This window comes from Delphinapterus leucas, chromosome 2, assembly GCF_059928025.1.
Source record: "Delphinapterus leucas isolate spDelLeu-1000000601 "Yukka" chromosome 2, BTC_Dleu_Yukka2, whole genome shotgun sequence".
NCBI lineage: Eukaryota > Metazoa > Chordata > Mammalia > Artiodactyla > Monodontidae > Delphinapterus > Delphinapterus leucas.
The window spans coordinates 48,298,549-48,316,570 of NC_143130.1; the positions used below are offsets into that span (position 1 = coordinate 48,298,549).

At 41.8% G+C, this 18,022-nt stretch overlaps 1 pseudogene; it reads right to left on the reverse strand.

The window, feature by feature from the left end:
• Window positions 1–1,073: 1,073 nt before the first annotated feature.
• LOC111187339 (growth factor receptor-bound protein 10 pseudogene) lies at window positions 1,074–12,286 on the reverse strand (annotated as a pseudogene).
• Window positions 12,287–18,022: the final 5,736 nt, after the last annotated feature.

The following is an 18,022-nucleotide window of genomic DNA, read 5'->3' on the forward strand; positions in this document are numbered from 1 at the left end:
TGACCAACTCGTCCCAGTTTGCCAGGAACTTTGCTGATTTTAGCACTGAAATGTCCAGGTCCCTGTAGCTCTTTCAGTCCTGATATCAGGCAGGACCCTGTTGGACTCCTGGGTACAAAAGCCTTTCTGTGTCCCCCATTTCTTGATTAGGGGGAAATAAGCTTCATTCAGCCTCCATGACCTTCCCTGAGTTCCAATGGGGAAGGTTCAAACAGTTGCTAATAAGGGAAGGGAGGGGATGCGGAGACAAGCGAGCAACAGTCAAAAGAAACAATAGTGCAGCCTTGGGCAGGGTCCTGGTTCCCCCTCAAGGGATACACATAACAATATCTTTGAGCTGTTTTGCAGATACAGAATCCCCCGCCAGGTGGGAGAAGTTAACTGTGCGCTGCCCACAAGCACATAGACCCCAGACTGGTTGGAACCAGAAGGTTGGTGATGCTCACTCCCACTTACCTCACCACCAACCAATCAGAAGCATGTCCACGAGCTGATCACGCCCTCTTTGAACCATTACTATAAAACTCCTCACTACCCCCTCCAGGTCAGGACACACAGTTTTGAGGGCATTAGCCCGCTGTGGCCCCTTTGCCTGGCGAAGCAATAAGGCTATTCTTTTCTACTTCACCCAAAACTCTGTCTCTGAGATTTAATTCGGTGTCAGGGTACAGAGGCTGGATTCAGCTTCAGTCCCTCCTGGGCAAATGGGCGGGCTGCTTGCTGTAGGGGAGAAGAGACAGTGGACTTAACTGTTGGTGGTTAAAAAAAAACTTTGCTTTATGACCCTATGGGCACAATGGTGGGGTCTTTCCTAGGGAGTTAGAAGCAGCCCATGCAAGAGAGGGGCTTACGTTCAAGTTAGGGGCTGAAGCTCAAGTTCCAGTAGCTTCCCAATATATAAGCATTTAAATTTAAATTTAAATCTTGTATCTATCTTTGATTTTTGTCTTTAAGTTGTGACTTTATCTGATACATATTTTCAACTTGCATTCTTTATTTTTTCTTGTCTTCCTCCCCCTGGCTGCTCCTAAGATGGTTTGCAATGTTTCTGTGTCAGCATTCTGTGACTCAGGTACCCCCTTTCAAGTCCCCATGTGGCAAGGGCTCTAGGATGGATGGGAGATGATGCAGTGTCTCGCCACCCTGCCCCACAGGCTAGTAGAGTGGAAGCAGAGGCATTGTCCACCTCCCACTGAGGCGCCTGGAGTAAGCCCCTGTGCCCCTGAGAAGTCCCAGCCTCAGGGACCCTTAAGGCCCATGGTCTCCCTCAGCATCCCCTTAGGATCTTAGTGTCAGGGAGCCCAGACTCTCACTCAGGCCCCATGTCCATGCTGCTCAGGGGACCCCAATTTCCAGCAGTCCCTTTATTTACAGGATCTGCTGCTTTGCTTATCTATGCTGCAGAAACCTCTGAGGCTCATTTCCAGGAAGTCACACAGTTCATGAAAGAGGAAGGACAATTTTGTTTTGGTTTCTAGTTCTGTTATAAATCAAACAGATAACAAGCCTCATCGGCACCTATGTGTGTGTGTGTCTGTCTCTGTGTGCATACGTGTCTATTAGATTATGATACTAGACAACCATATATAAAATACGTGTGCATAACTGGATCAATAGATGATATGATGCTAGACAATAGAATTCATTACGTAAATATATTTATTTACGTAATATTACACTGCCTTCTGCCACAAAGGATTTGCATAATTTGCCTTAATATTAGTTCATACTTAAGAATATTTATGTAATCTAATGCAAACAAAGGATAAATGTTTCTCAAACCAAATGGAACAGCTATCTCCTGCCATCGTCTGTAACACATTTCTGCCTGTTAAGTGCCAGTGGGATGACTGTGGATGCTTCAAGAGCCGGCGTCATTTCTGTCATGGGAAACATACATGGAAGAGCTCAGTATGGGTCCCCTAGGACTTGTCTTCAGTTTTTTGGTTCAACCACTAGATATTATAAGCTTTGCCAGAGATGATGAGGTTGGGGCTGTCATTTACACTTGCCATACTCGGGAGAGGCTGAAACATAAATGCAAATGCCAATGTACTCAGTTGCAGTGGGTACTGCATTTGGCCGGGTAACCAGCATGGGCCACCCACCACGTCTCGATGGAAAATCTGCTCCGAAGACCTCATTAGGAATCAGAATTTTCCAAGAGAGCAAAGAATATCAAAGGACGGATGGGGCATTTCAACTAGCACGGAGCATGGAAATGGCATGGGCATTAAGCCACCATGTCCAGGTTCTAAGTTTTGTTCCAGTACTTAGAGTCATGTGGCCTTTAGCAGAGACTTTATTCTCCCCGAGCCTCTTCTATCCTCTTCTGTATAATGGGGATGATAAGTGGGGTTGTTCTGAAGAATAAATGCTCTAGCTTGTCCCAAATATTATCTCATTTCATATTCACAACTGTTCTACAATGTCAAGACCATTGGACTGGCTTTACCAACGAGAAGAGAAAGTACCAGACCTCACGATCCCAGTTAGAGGACACACTGGAATTCAATGCTAGGTCTCTGACTGCCCATCCTTCTTCCAGCTCTTCCCATGACACTCTTGGCCTCTCCTTGAAGAACGTGGTAGTAGGAGGCCATTAGGTAATGTCATTTTTTACTGCCCACATCGGTATTTCAGAGAGTATAAGAACATAGTGATTTGCCCCTGTCATAAACATCTACAAAAAAACGCCATGATAAATTTTCTCCTCCTGATACCCCAGCAGCCTTGATCAGGGCAGTATATTAAACACATTTTCCAGCTGTTTCTATGATTTCATTATCATAGCAGGTGGGAAAAGAGAGTCCCACAAGACCTCAGGGACCTGTTAGATGCCCCATCAAAATTTCATGGAGTACTTAATTAAAATTTTCATAATTTTTAATCCAGATGAAGGAAAACATTCAGAGAGGTGTAAATAAATTGCTAAATTGGAACACAAATTGGGTGAAAAGGAATTTCAAAGTTTATTAAATAATTATCACCATCTCTCTCCACTCACCAATTCATCCTTGCTTATTATAAACCTTTAAGGAACCTTAAAATATTAGCCTTTTTGGCCACCAAAATATGGTATTCCTAGAAATTATATGTTTGTGTGTTCCTTTTATGCATGAAAATTAGAATGTTGTGCCTTATTAGTGACATGTGGGACTTGTCACTGTAAAATCTGGGCTAGGATATGAGCTTCCCTATGTATGATCTCTCTAACCTTGAACAAGTTTCTTCACTCCTTTGGGGTCATTTATAAATGGGCCCAATGGTTTTATCTCACCAGGCCATTCCAGAGCATAAATAAATTAGCAGATGTTAACATAATTAATTTAATAGTATAAACATGTATTCTATCTGCAAAAATGCCTACAGGGGAGGGTGGATATGGATGCAGGTGTGGTTTCTGTTTGGAGTGGGAAAGTGTAAGACAGGACTGTTCAATTAAGGAAAAAAGCACACACACATACACAGGTGTTGATGTCCCATCAAGCTGGATTAAAACCATGACTTTATTACATACTAGCAAGATTCTTAATCTATCTGAGACTCCAATGTATAAAATGAGCTTAATACCTACATTAAAAAGTTGTGGATATAAAATTGCACAGTGGCCAGGAATAGACGCAGGTCGACATAGAGATGCAGGACTGGGCATGGGGAGAATTTGACGATCCCCATCTTTCCCCCTTCAGTTCCTCTTCCAAACACAAGCTGCGGGAATGCAATGATGTACCAGGAAGAGAAAGCGTGGGACAGCCACCATGAAAAGCTTTGATTTCTTCCCCTTTCTATTGCTGCTTCTCTCTCCTTGGGACTTGTGCTAAGAGCCTGAACTGTACAATTTCATATCATTCAGGAAAGAAGAGATATTAGACAGTTCAAGGGGCAGCCACTTGGCAAACATGAGAGCCTGTTCCAAGACATCTTTATAAGCTCTGTCCCCATCGGGGTGCTCCGCAGAGCTGCCCTCCTGCAGAGCTAACGGAGGCTTCAAGACCAGGCTGCTTGTGTCCCGTGGCAGTAATTAGAGAAGCTGCCTTCCAACGCAGGGCTTTATTTTATCCTGTGATTGCTAGGGAAAGCTACAAACAGCATCCAGCAGACAGTGATAGCATTACCTGCTATCATTGTCAATTTCTATTTCATTTATGTTCGGCTGCCTTAAATGCTGGAAAAGCAGTTTTACTTAAAAGTCTGGGCTCTGCACTTCCAGATTTATCAGAATAAAGCAGAAATCAGGTGGGTTAGTTTTAAGGGCACAGGGAAAAACACAGTTTGGTGGCAAGAGGTTTTGAATTATAGTGGGCAAAGATAGCCAAGTTCAGCTTAAGACTTTAAACATCCAAATCCGTGCATTTAAAATGAATGCCCCCATAGACTCCATCTGCACTCTCATGCCTTTTGTTATCAACATAAAGCAAGCTGCTCAGCAGTAGTTCTCATAAATTCCAAGGATTAAACCGCACAGATTGCATTTGGGATTCAATAGCACATTCTGAGAATGAACAGTGTTTTTGTCTGGATACTTTTCAATAGTAGCAGGAGCAGTTATTGGTTTTTGAGAATTTAATTTGGAAATGATAATAGTTATTTATTGAGTACTTTAATGTACTAGGTAGAAACCATTCAAGGACTGTATATACTATTTCATTTAATTCTCACAAAACCATATAAGATACATAATATTAAGGATGAAGACATCGAGACTCAAAGAGATAATTAACTTGCCAAAAATCCAATAACTAGTAAATAGTAGAGATACAGAACTTAAGAAAGAGGAAATATTAGAGATTCAAGGTGACAGCAGATCTTTCACACTCAGAAAACCACATCTTTTCCACCTGGCCTCAACTCTGATATATGCAAACTAAATATTGCCACATTTCTCCAAGTATAAGATGACATCAATTGTAAGATGCACCTTCATGTATCACAAAGGAAAATAAATCTGCCAATTAAACTGACAATTCCAAGACACATTCTGATTTCAGAAATGTAAAAATGTAGGGGAAAGAAGTACCTTTTAAGATTCATGAAAAATAGTCATTTAAAAGCTAGATGGACATATAAAGAACTAAGAAATAATATGATGGCCCACCTTGAGGTCAAGCAGATGGGATACAAGGCATATTCTGGTTATGTCCAAAGCCAAGGATAAAATTCAGGCAGAGAGTCACTGTCACTGTTTCAGCACTTCTGCCTGAAGGTGGCAGTGCAGGCCACTGGATATGGCCTTTGGCCGTCCTGGGGTACGGGTTTCAAAGGAGGACCAGGAACAGATGGGAAACTTGTTTTCACAGCATTAATTTTAATCAACCACTTCTGTGCTGGTTCAAACATCAGTATCATTTCTGTCCCATTTCCCTCTCTTTTCCTGTTTTCTGGTGTCTTCTTTCTCCCCATTAACTCTTTTTCTACCCATATTTTCAAAGTCTAAAACAGGTAGACTTGGAAGGGAAACAAAAGCATCCTTCTTTTCCTTCAAAAGTCAAATCAGAAGTTTGGACGTTAGCTAAAGAGAAGGAAGCGGTGCCTTGATCATTCTATTTTTCTAGGATGTTCTGGTGTCTTGATTATGTCTATCTGGAGAATATTCTAGATATAATCTCAAAATAGAGATTATTCTATCTGGAATACATTTCTCAGGTAGATCTTCCAGCCTCTTGATGTAGCTGGTGATCAAATCTATTTGTATAACTTTCTTCCTAGAATCTTCAGCTACCTCTCCAAGGCCCATAGAATGAAGTCTGAGCATGTAAACCTGATTCTAGACCACTTCCCCTACTTCCTTACCTACCACTTATGCCAGGCTCTGGCTACCTGAGTACACCTGTGAACACAGTGTCCATTCCCAAACCAGGAATCTCCTTGAAATGTTCTTACCCCTGTTCTCTGCCCATAGAACATGCTCATTCTTCAAAACTAAGTTCTGGTCCTTAAGCCTTTTCTCACTTAAACCTCATTGCCCTCCACATACAGTCCTTAGCAACTGTCTGTGCGTACGTTCATTGATAGCTGGTCGTTTCATTAGGTATCATGGTGGCAGTATTTCTCCCTGCCTTATTTATGTCTCTATCCCAAGCACCTAGCATAGGGCTGGGGTTATAGTGAATATTCAATTGATATTTATTGTATGAATAATTGAATGCCTCTTTTCTAAAGTATATATCAGAACTGATATTCCCTGGGGAAGTTATTTTTAACTTTTGCACATTAAAATCACCTGGGAAACTTTTAAAACTCCTGATATTCAGATCATGAAATCGGAAGCTCTGAGGGTGGGGCCCAGGCACCAGTATCTTTTAAGGCTCCCCAGGTGATCCCAAGGTACAATCAACATTGAGAATCACTGTCATGGCAGTGGTTCCCAAATTTTGGTACTATGATCATCAGTCTCAACATTACTCTCATCTTCTTTGAAATGAAAAATCCTGGCACCAACACCAAACTATAGAATCAGAAAGGTGGAGAGGAGGGTGATAAATATCTGTGTTTTAACAATCCCTTCAGGTGATGCATACTAAAGTTTGAAAAGCACTGTCCTAGAAGTTTACTTGAAATAAATCTATACAGATGAGTAAATGAATCCTTCCCTCTCTTTTTTTCTGATTTTATTCTGGCCTCTATTTCTTCCATACAGCCATGCTTACAGACAAATGACAAACTCATTTTAGTTGATTTTTTTCTAACTTAATTTGGTCTTGTGATCCACATCACTTTATAGTAAAATAGCTTGAGAAGATATTTTATATGCTTTTTCAATTCTTAAAACAACCAGGGAAGTATTATTCTCCTGGCTGTTTTTCAACTTAAACAACCTAATCTTATACCTAAAGAAACTAGAGAAAGAAGAACAAACAAAACCCAACGTTAGCACAAGGAAAGAAATCATGAAGATCAGAGTAGAAATAAATGAAATAGAGACCTGAAAAACAATAGAAAATATCAATAAAACTAAAAGCTGGTTCCTTGAAAAGATAAAGAAAATTGATAAACCTCTAGCAGATGCATCAAGAAAAAAAAAAGGGAGAGGGCCCAAATCAATAAAATCAAAATTAAAAAGAAGTCCCCACCAATACCACAGAAATACAAAGGAGGATAAGAGACTACTATGAACAACTATATGCCAATAAAATGGACAACCTAGAAGAAACAGGTAAATTCTTAGAAAAGTATAATCTCCCAAAACTGAACTGGGAAGAAACAGAAAATGTGAACAGACCAATAACCAGTAGCGAAACTGAATCAGTAATTTTAAAAACTCCCAAAAAACAAAAGTCCAGGACCAAATGGCTTCACAGGTGAATTCTACCAAACATTTAGAGAAGAGTTAACACCTATCCTTCTGAAAATAGTCCAAAAAATTGCAGAGGAAGGAACATTTCTGAACTTATTCTATGAGATAAGCATCACTGGATAACAAAACCAGACAAAGATACCACCAAAAAAGAAATTACAGGCCAATATCACTGATGAAAATAGATGCAAAAATCCTCAACAAAATACTAGCAAATTGAATGCAACAATACATTAAAAAGATCATACACCATGATCAAGTAGAATTTATCCCAGGGATGCAAGGATTTTTCAATATCCACAAATAAACCAATTCAATACAGCACATCAACAAATTGAAGAATAAAAACTATATGAGCATCTCAATAGATGCATAAAAAGTTTTGATAAAGTTCAATATTAATTTATGATAAAAACTCTCCAGAAAGTGGGCACAGAAGGAACATACCTCAATGTAATAAAGGCCATATATGACAAACCCACAGATAACATCATAATCAACAGTGAAAAGCTGAAAGCATTTTCTCTAAGATCAGGAACAAGACAGGGAAGTCCACTCTCACCACTTTTATTCAACAGTTTTGGAAATCCTAGCCACAGCAATCAGAGAAGAAAAACAAATAAAATCAACCCAAACTGGAAAGGAAGAAGTAAAACAGTCACTGTTTGCAGATGACATGATACTATACATAGAGAATCCTAAAGATGCCACCAGAAAACTACTAGAGCTCATCAGTGAATGCAGAAAAGTTGCAGGATACAAAATTAATACACAGAAATCTGTTGCATTTCTATACATTAACAACACTAGCAGAAAGAGAAATTAAGGAAACAATCCCATTTACCGTTGCATCAACAAGAATAAAATGCCTAGGAATAAACCTACCTAAGGAGGCAAAAGACATGTACTTGGAAAACTATAAGACACTGATGAAAGAAATTGAAGACTACACAAACATGGAAAGATATACCATGTTCTTGGATTGGAAGAATCATTTGTCAAAATGACTATACTACCCAAGGCAATCTACAGATTAATGGAATGCTTATCAAAATACCAATGACACTTTTCGAAGGACTAGAACAAATAATTTAAAAATTTGTATAGAAACCCAAAAGACCCCAAATAGCCAAAACAACCTTGAGAAAGAAGAACAAAGCTGGAAGAATCACTCGCTCCCTGACTTCAGTGTATACTACAAAGCTACAGTAATCAACACATTATGGTATTGGCAAAAAAAAACAGACACATAGATCAATGGAACAGAATAGAGAGCCCAGAAATAAACCCACATATTTATGCTCAATTAATCTACGACAAAGGAAGCAAGAACATACAATGGGGAAAAGACAGTTTTCTCAATAACTGGTGCCAGGAAAACTGGACAATTACATGTAAAAGAATGAAACTAGAACATTCTTTAACACCATATGCAAAAATAAGCTAAAAATTGATTAAATACCTAAATGTAAGACTAGGTACTATAAAACTAGAGATAAACATAGGCAGAACACTCTTTGACATAAATCACAGCAATATCTCTCTGGATCCAAGTAAAGGAAATAAAAGCAAAACTAAACAAATGGGACCAAATTAAACTTAAAAGCTTTTGCACAGCAAAGGAAACAACTTACTGAATGGGAGAAAATCTTTGCAAATGATTTGATGGTTAAGGGGTTAATATCCAACATATATAAATGGCTCATACAACTCAACATCAAAAAAAACCCAAACAACCCAATAAAAAATGGGCAGAAGAATTGAATGGATGTTTTTCCAAAAAAGGAAATGCAGATGGACAACAGGCATGTGAAAAGATGTTCAATATCGCTACTCATCAGGGAAATGCAAATCAAAACCACAATGAGATATTACCTCACACCAGTCAGAATGGCTATCTTAAAATAAAACACAAATAACAAATGTTGGTAGGATGTGGAGAAAAGAGAATCCTCGTACACTGTTGGTGAGAATGTAAATTGGTACAGTCACTGTGGAAAACAGTATGGAGTTTTCTCAAAAACCTAAAAATAGAATACCCTATGACCCAGGAATTCCACTCCTGGGTATATATCTGAAAGAAACAAAACCACTAATTCGGAAAGATACATACACCACAATGTTTATAGCAGCATTATTTATAATTGCCAGGGTAAGGAAGCAACCTAAGTGTCCATCAACTGATGAATGGATAAAGATGATGTGATATATATACATATATATATCACATATATGTATCACATATATATGTATGTACATATGACATATATATGTATATACATATACAATGGAATACTACTCAGCCATAAAAAGAATGAAATTTTACCATTTTTGGCAACATGCGTGGACTTGGAGGGCATTATACTAGGTATAATAAGTCAGGTAGAGAAAGACAAATACTGTATGATATCACTTATATGTAGAATCTAATAAATACAACCAACTAGTGAATAAAACAAAAAAAAGCAGACTCACAGACATAGAGAACAAACTAGTGGTTACCAGTGGGGAGAGGGAAGGGGGAAGGGGCAATATAGGGGTAGGGGGAAAAAAGAAGGATTATTATGGGACTATATGAAATCATGTGTGTGAGACTTTTGAAAATTGTAAAGCACTATAGAACCTAAAGAATCTTTCATTCAATTAAAAATGAACAAATAGAATCAAAAAACAGAAAAAAGAGAAACAGACAAAAAGTAGTTTTATGTTATGTGTTTTTAAAACACAATTTAAACAATAAAAATAAATAAAGGAATGGGAGGCAACTGGCGGGGAGTTAAATTTTAGCTCTGCTTTTTTTTTTTTTTTTTAACATATAAGTTTTAATTGTCAAGATTATTCCAGGGCGAGAGTTTATTTCCAATCACTTATCTCCAGCTTGTGTTCCTCCATGGCCCAGCCAAGAACATCATTCCAGTTTATTCTCGAGTCTGCTGTCTTCCAACCTCCCCATGAGGCCAGCGAGAGGGGCGCGGCCCTGCTGGACCTGCAGCAGCAAATCATCGTCAAGTCCAACAAACCAGTCGATCGTGGTCGGTCAGCGCCGAACACACCCATCTTGCTTCGAGCCCCAAGGTGCAGACAGACGTGTGTTCTGAATGATGCACAGACCTCTTCACTCCAGTGTCAGCGTCCTCCAGCCTGCAGCCAAGGTAGACCTGAGGTCATAAGGCTACGCCGATGCAGTGGTGCTTCAGTCTGCAAGGCAGGACCCCTTTGTGCAGCTGGTAAAAGTCAACAAGCTGGATCAGGTCAGAGAATTTGGTGTTCCCGTCGTCAAGCCTGAAGAAGGTCTGCCTGTCATCCTCGCAAGGTAAGATCTGGACATTTTTAATTTTCTGATGATGACACAATGTGAGGACAAATGCCTTTGTGTTTTTTTGTTTGTTTGTTTTTGTGGTACGCGGGCCTCTCACTGCTGTGGCCTCTCCCGTTGCAGAGCACAGGCTCCGGACACGCAGGCTCAGCGGCCATGGCTCACGGGCCCAGCCACTCCGCAGCATGCAGGATCTTCCTGGACCGGGACACGAACCTGTGTCCCCTGTGTCGGCAAGCGGACTTTCAACCACTGCGCCACCAGGGAAGCCCGACAAATGCCTTTGGATTACTCTGGCTGTCACGGAGGAGAAAAAGCCCACCCACAAGCCCCTGCTGCTTAACGATCCGGCGTGACTCCTCCCTGGAGATCCTGCCGTGAAACCAGTGCTTCGTCCTGTGAATCACTGTACTTAGGCTGGAAGGGTGGAGGGGGCTTTGGCTCTCAAGGATATTCATCCGCTTGCTTCGCTTCCTCCAGGCGTGGCCTTCTTCCAGGGCTGCACTCCGAGCCTCAGCCGGATTCTTGATCACTCTTCCCGTTTGCCCAGAAAAATCCATGTCCACAAGGGAGTTATCAGAGACACTGTGCACTGGAGTTGAGAAGGGGGACAGCACGGCCTTCCTCTGATGAGGGATTCTGTAGTTCTGGTAAAGGAGCATTCCATACTTGAGGAGCCTGAAGGCCGTCATCCAGCACGTCCGCTCTGCTCGTCCTCGGCACAGAGCAACTGCAGCTCCTTGGCCTCGTTCCTGACTCTGTTTGGCTTTATGCAGAAGCCGTAGTCTGTGGGGGCACCGTACTGCTTCCTGCCGGCCATCAGGGAGAAGATGCAGCTGTCCTCCAAGTTGGCCAGCAGCTGCAAGTGTCTGGGCTCCTTTGAAGCTCCCTTTGTGGAGCAATAGAGGCCGGATCGCCGCAAACACACGTACAGCTTCTTCCACGACTTCCTTCCCAGCTCCTTCACGTGCAAAAACCCTTGAATCTCAGGACAACTACTGGAGTTTAAAAAATTCTGCAAAAGCTGGGTCTGACTGCCGTTTGACTGCTGGCACCAGGTAACCATCTGTTCTGAGAAGAAATTCGTGGTATTTTTTTAAAATTCGTATTTTGCATAATTCTTCCTGAATAAAACTTTACTTTCACTTGCCATGCTGCTCTCTACCTGGACCACAAGCTCATGGTCTTCCAAGCACCTTTCTGATCCCAGGTGCGGGTGGTGCTCCACCAGAGTCCAGCTGTTGTCGTCCACACAGTGACTTCTGTAAACCAGCAACTGGCACAGGTCCCTGGCTGTCGTGTCCGCCAGAATCTCCACCACTTTGCTCGTCCCCTCTTCGCTAAAGACTTTAACATCCTGCTTTGCAGCAGCCGGGCCAGGAGGTAAGGAGCCCGGCGTGAGCGCAGGGGTGGGGAGTGGGGGGGCTCCCGGGGCCGCAGAGCTCGGGGAAGGGGTCGGGGATGGCCGGCGGAGACGACGTCCTCAACTGCTGGTCCTCCTGCTGCAGACGCCTTGGTGATTCGCCAGCCGGTGAGGCGGCGCTGGGAAGCCGGGTCCTGCCAGATTTCCAGGACGGCGAGGAGATGTCTGCTCCACCTGGTCCTGGTAGTATGGATGGTGCAGAAAGGAATCTGGGCCGACCGCTAAAGCCATCGGTTCCTTCCTGCCGTCTTCAAATCGCGTGGACTGGGCCGCGGCACCTGTCGGGGATTTTCTGGGGCTCTGGGTGTCTGGTGGCCGCCTGGCTGGACCGAGAGGACCCAGGTGAGAAGCGGCGGCCGGTCACGGTCACGGGGCCGTCGTCCCCAGCAGCCCCCTCCTCGGGCTCAGCATGGTGCCCAACTCCAAAGCTGCCGCAGCGCCGCTCCCGGCAACCTCCGCCTGGCCGCCCGCGACCCTCGGCGCGGCGGGGCGGCGCCAGCGGGGCGAGGGCGGCGCGCAGGGCTGTCCCGGCCCCCGCGCGCCGCCGCCCGGCGGCTGCGCGCAAACTTTGGGCTCCGCGCCGGGCTCCACGGCCTCCGAGCGCCCAGCCCGCCGCGGCGCGCCGCTCGCGTCCCTCCCTGCCTCCTCCCGTAGCTCTGCTTTTGACAAATGACTTTACCATTTTTATGTTTCAGTTTTCTTACTTATTGAGGCAATTGACCTAAATAATCTTCAAGGTCCTTTCCAATTCTAAACTCCAGCTGCTTAGCTATGGGGGCATGTCTTAGCCATTGACTCTGAATAAGACAAAGTTCTCTATAGAACAAAATTTTGACTTCCAAAAAATCCCTCTACTATGCCCAATAGTATCAGAGAGAGAATCAATTCACACTTGGTGCTTAGCGATCAGCTTCTCACAAAGTAATTCATGCTGGAATAACATGATGATAATTTGAAAAAGCATAATGTTTATCTTAAGGTAAATGAGTACCTAATTATTAAATATTCATATTGTGTTCATTGTATTTTTGATCGTTAATCTTTATTGTCTGTGTGCAAGAAAAACTAGAGCAAAGGTCATTAAAAGAAAGATAATTGTTTTAGAAATTATCCTAATGTCAAATGAAGATGGTCTGAAAGAAGGAAGTGATAGAGAGATGAAAAGGAAGGAATAGAGATGAGAAATGTTGAAGGTGAAGCTTGGTGGGCATTAGGAATGTACCAAAGGTGCTTCTGAGACTTCAGTACAAATGGATTAGGGTAACAATGATACAATCAATATTTGTAGAAAAGATGGTAACTATGTTGAAATACACAAGAGAGAGGTTGGGTCCAGAGATAAAGAGACATCTTGATGAGACAGAATGGTTTCGGATGGAGTTTTGAGACAGAGGAACAGCCAGTCTTGGGCTGAGCCTTGGAGCAGGGCTGCAGTTAGCCAAAGACATCACATTTGGAACAGGTGCTTCAGATGATATACAATTTAATAAACAAGGGAGTTTGTGAATAAGGAAGAAGAAGCCCTGAGATGGGTGTAAACAGGAAGGATGAGGAAGTGATGAAGACAGAGGAATGAGGTCAAAGACACAGAGGGTGGGCCAAAAGACTGCCCTATACCAAAGGGCAGAGGAAAGCACCAACAGGAGGTGTTGGTTAGCATCAACACTTGCTAATGTGTATGGGAGGGAGGACACTCAAAGTGAGAAAATTCCAGAAAAGGTGGAAAAGAAAGATTTCTAGGCCCGGATGGGAGAATTAGCCAATTATTCCTACTTGGTATAATAGGAGGGAAAGATGAGAGAATGAATGTTAAAAGAGAGTTTATTAGTCAAATATATTGCTAGAAACCATAGCAGAAGAATTTAGCTAACTCATGCAAACAGCAATGTATTTGGAAGGATTTGGAGCAACTATCAAAATTCATAGGAAGACCAGGTAGCCAGGCTCAGAAAAGGGCTAAACCAAGTAACACTGAGTTCAAAAAATACATGCAGGGGGCTTCCCTGGTGGCGCAGTGGTTGAGAGCCCGCCTGCCGATGCAGGGGACACGGGTTTGTGCCCCGGTCCGGGAAGATCCCACATGCCGTGGAGCGGCTAGGCCCGTGAGCCACGGCCGCTGAGCCTGTGCGTCCGGAGCCTGTGCTCCACAGCGGGAGAGGCCACAACAGTGAGAGGCCCGCATACCGCAAAAAAAAAAAAAAAAAAAAATACATGCAAGTTCAAACCATAGGATGAAGTTAGGTTAGACCACTGCTACTGGCACGGCTGCCACTTGGACACGCAAACTGACAGTACAAGTGTTATCCTTCCACAGGTACCGTCAACTCAAAACTCTGAAACCCGCAACTGTGCTGCCAAGATTCAAAAGCCTGGTGGCATGTATCTTATTGGCTAAAGCTCGATCACCTGCCCACTCCCTCACTGCCATGACTTTCAAATGTACTTGACCCTTCTGCTTTGGCAGGCAGAGCTGAGACATACTTGGTTTCCTACCAGGACACCCAGTGTGAAATTCCCTCAAAATGTAAGGCTCTTACAATCATGAGTAGCCAAAACAAGAGAAACATATCCACCACATCCTGCCTTACCATTTCCCAGACCTGCACTTCAAAAACAAAAGCAAAACAAAATGCACAAAGGCAAAAGGCTTCTGCCTAACTTAAAAACAACTCACCCTTTTACAACGAAAAATATTCTACTCCCCAGACCATGGCAGTAAAACCTCTCCTTTTTAATCAAGCTCCCAAGACCTGTGGCTAACATCTATTCCTGTTTTCGTTTTTTGGTTTTGTAGCAATTTTATTCTGATACATTGAAAAACCACAAAATAATTACTGTGAGTGAAAAAATGTTGCCTGCCACATCAGTAAACAAAAGATGTTGCAGTCATCAAGCCATCACATTACAGTGGCCTGACGGTGCACCCTGAAGGAACTCAGGATAGAAACAGGATGCCTGCCATCAAGCCATCAGCCACTGTAGCCACTCCTTAATGGTGCACCCTGAAGAGACTCAGGATGGGAAAAACACAGGATACTGGCCCCATATAGCTGAGGTGCATATCAAAGGAATGATTTCAATGAGCCCAGACTATTGTATCTTCCCATGCACAGAAAAGTGCTAAATTCATTGACTTGAGATGTCTGGTTTTCTTTAATTAACAGTAAACTTTTGGTGATCTGACTACTTGGTTTTTGTTGCAAAAAGTCCTATATATCCTGGCTCCTCCCTTACCTCTTCAGACTGACACAGACTTAAGTCCTCACTTTTGTCCACCAAATAGAACATAATTCTCAATTCTTAGGTTGTGTGGTTTTTTTTCAGTTGACATTACAAATGCATATGCAATGTTGGTGGAAACAGAAAAATAAGGAAGTTAGTTAAAACATTTATGTGGAACAATGAGGAAGGAAATTCTGGGTAATGGCTCTAGTCATTTTCTTTGCAACAGGCCTGGACTGTAGGTAATATTGATGGCTTACCACACCACAGCCCACTACTCCACGTCTTCTTTGCTTTCTGCCACACTTAGGTAACTGCGGGGTGCTTAATCATTGGGGCGACCCAAAATGTCATACATGAGTATTTTAGCGCCTGGTGGTCCTGCATGTGTAGAATTACAACAGTCTTTCAACTGTCTCTCACTAACTTTCTTGTTCTTTTTTAAAAAATGCTTCAGTTATATTTTGGCTAGAAACAGAGATGATATTACTTGATAGTAAATCAACCCTACTGTATAACTACAAAGTGATACCCTTTACCACATGGTAAGATTTTAATTATCAGCCAGCCTATTCCTGATTTCTTCATGGAGGCTTATGTAATATAAAATAATAAAAAGATGGCTGTATTCCCACCAGGTAATTTAAATCCCCACTCAAATCCTACACAAGGGGCCCCTACTGTTTATTATCAAAATAAATATTTTTAACAAAATAATGTTTAATAACAAATCAAAATAACTCCAGAGCCTTAAGCCAAACTTTGGCTTTACCTATGTAAATAATGAATAATAGATGCCTCTCTCTGATTAAACCATTTTCTATTCAAAGTAGAACAAGAAATATTTCACACTCGAATTCTTATGCCATAGGCAATGGTTATGGACTAAATTGTGCCCCTCATTCTTATGTTGAAGTCCTAACCCCCAATACCTCAGAATGTGAATGTATTTGGAGATAAGGCCTTTTAAAGAGTGAGTAAGCTAAAATGAAGCAGTTAGGGTGGGCCTAATACAATATGACTGATGTCCTTATAAGAAGAGGAAATTTGAACACACAAAGAAACACCAAGGACTTGCCGGCACAGTGAGAAGACAGCTACCTGCAAGCCAAGGAGAGGACCCTTAGAAAAAGTCAAACCTGTTGATAGCTTGGCCTTGGACTTCCAGCCTCCAGAACTATGAAAAAATAAATTTCTATTGTTTAATCCACCCACTCGGTGGTACTTTGTTATGATAGCCCTAGAAAACTCATACAGCAACCGATTTAAAGAAACCAACAAAATCATCAGTAAAGAAAAAAATCTGTGAATTACCATCTGCATTCATTGGTGTTTTAAATATTTTTCACATATCATAATTGTATAAATTTTATAATTCTTAGTAAGAAAGCATACTTGAAAAGCCCAATGGCAAATCAGTTTTAAAATGTTCCTGCAGCTTTGGGGCAGGCTGTAAGGGTCATCTTCAAAGTCTCCCAACTTACTTGATTAGAAGGCCAAATATTTGCTGTTTGTATTATTCTGAACTTAATTTAAGTGATCTGGGTTGTTTTTCTTTCAGCAATAGCTTTATTTGATTAAGGGCATTAGGCTTGATTTCCAAATTTAACTGGCCATTTACTGAACATATTGATAAGTGTCTTAGGTCAACCACCCCAAAATATGACTCTAAGTCAGCATAGTACAGGAGATTTATGAAGTAATCCCAACGGAAAACTTGTGGAAAAGTGATGAAAGAAGGAAAAGGAAGGGGAGGAAGCCAAACTAGGACATGGTTTCAGGCAAAGTGTTACAGAGAATCAGTTCAGTTTATCCCAAAGGAGATCTCTGGGGTGCAATTTGCACCTCAGCCCTGGCTTGACCCAAGGCAAGGGCCATAGAGCTTTCCAACTCCCAAATTCATCAGTCATTGGCTTAGAGGCAAGGAAATTCCCAGAACCTACCAAGGACAGTCTGTTGAAAAAAGAGCTACAGGTGCTGGTTATTGAGAGCAAAATCTCCTTAAAGCCCTGACTCCAAACCGTAGAATTAAAGGAACCAAGGAGATCTGGTGGGAATACCAATATTATACATTATGGTAATCATTGGATTATTTTGTTATTTCAATTTCTCTGTAAGGTTCTGGGCCATATCCTGGAAGGTCTTCATAACTTCTGGAGCTGGCATAGCTTTAAGAACTTCAGCATCACTATTTTTATTAAGCCTAGACACTCCTATCATTTCTACCATGCCCCCTTCTACTCCAGGAATTCCTTCAGAAAAATTATCAGGCATTCCCCCAAGAAAGCCACCTGGAATGAGTTAACTGAGCTGCAATTATAAATGAGATCATTTTCTTAATTTCTCTTTCTGATAGTTGGCTGTTATTGTATAGAAACGCAACAGATTTTTGCATATTGATTTTGTATCCTCCACATTTACTGAATTTGTTTATTAGTTCTAATAGTCTTTTGGTAGAGTCTTTAGAGTTTTCTATTTGTGATGTCATCTGCAAATAATGGCAGTTTTACTTCTGCCTTTCTGATTTGGATGCCTCTTATTTCTTTTTCTTGCCTAATTGCTCTGGCTAGGACTTCTAATACTGTGTCCGATACTATGTCAAATAAAGGTGGTGAAAGGGGGCATCCTTGTCTTGTTTCTATCTTAGAGGAAAAGATTTCAGTTTTTCATCACTGAGTATGATGTTAGCTGTGGGCTTGTCATATATGGCCTGTATTATGTTGAGGTACATAGAATGTCATTTTAATTTTTTCTCCCATTGGGA